Consider the following 1075-nt stretch of genomic DNA (forward strand, 5'->3'; position numbering starts at 1 on the left):
TTTTGATTGAGTTGCTTCAGTCGTCTTCGGGAGAATAATACCTGCAGAATGCAAACAGGGAAATACTTATATGTTTGAGTAGAGAAGTACAAAAATAATTCATCTATGTATTCTTTACCTTTCGACTCCCCCTTCGGTCACAGGCTCCTGGTATTGTGAAACATACTGCCAATATGCCATTTGTAGTGTTACAGGATTTAAGATGGCTGGTTCAAACCAAGGATGTGTGGTAATGCACCCATTGTGGTGTGGCTCTTCATTGTTTTTTTGCATAACCTTTTCAATCTGTTAAAAAAAGATGGAACATGAATTCATGAAAACTTAAAAAATATTTAATCTGCAATACAACACAGGTAATGTAATACACGCCTTTTCCACAGTGCAGTAGTACTAGTAGTACTCTAGACTAACATTGCTTTACAGTATTTACCATATGAGAGTTTCCTGTGTTAAAAACATGATTTATACTACACTTATTGATACTTGTACTTTGATACCTGGAACAGTAATACGAAAGTATATGCTACTGCACTGTAATGCTTAGGCCTATTTTAATACACTACTTAGATATGGTTTTCTTTTTTCCATCTTGATCTCAGAGGTCAAAAACATTTTTCAATTTTTTTTTCAATCATATAGTGGTGTAGAATAGTCTTTTGAGAACATTTTCCAGAAAAAAATAAGGTGGTACGACCCTCCGTTATGAAGTTTTAGATAACATGAGGACAAGAATTCTGCTTCAAAGCTTATTTTCATGGTAGGGAGGAAGATTTTTTTTTTCTCACATCAAAAGATAAAAAATAGTGTCACAAGGAAAACCATGAGACCAAAATTGCATACAAGAAATTATGTAATTCATCTAAACCAAGCAGAAACTTTGCCTATGAATAACAGTCATAATGCAATTTCTCTAAATAATAATGCACAATTTACACCAACACAACAGACATCATGGATGCCATGTGGCTACAATAGTATAGAACAACAGTAGAGCATAGAACTGCAAGTGATCTGGCTAACATGCGGATGGGTGGTAAATAGACCTATATATTTAATGGAGTTTTGTAAAAAAAAA

This window comes from Anneissia japonica, unplaced genomic scaffold (genome assembly GCF_011630105.1).
Source record: "Anneissia japonica isolate Jap-2015-1 unplaced genomic scaffold, ASM1163010v1 scaffold288182_len93402_cov192, whole genome shotgun sequence".
NCBI classification, from domain to species: Eukaryota; Metazoa; Echinodermata; class Crinoidea; order Comatulida; family Comatulidae; genus Anneissia; species Anneissia japonica.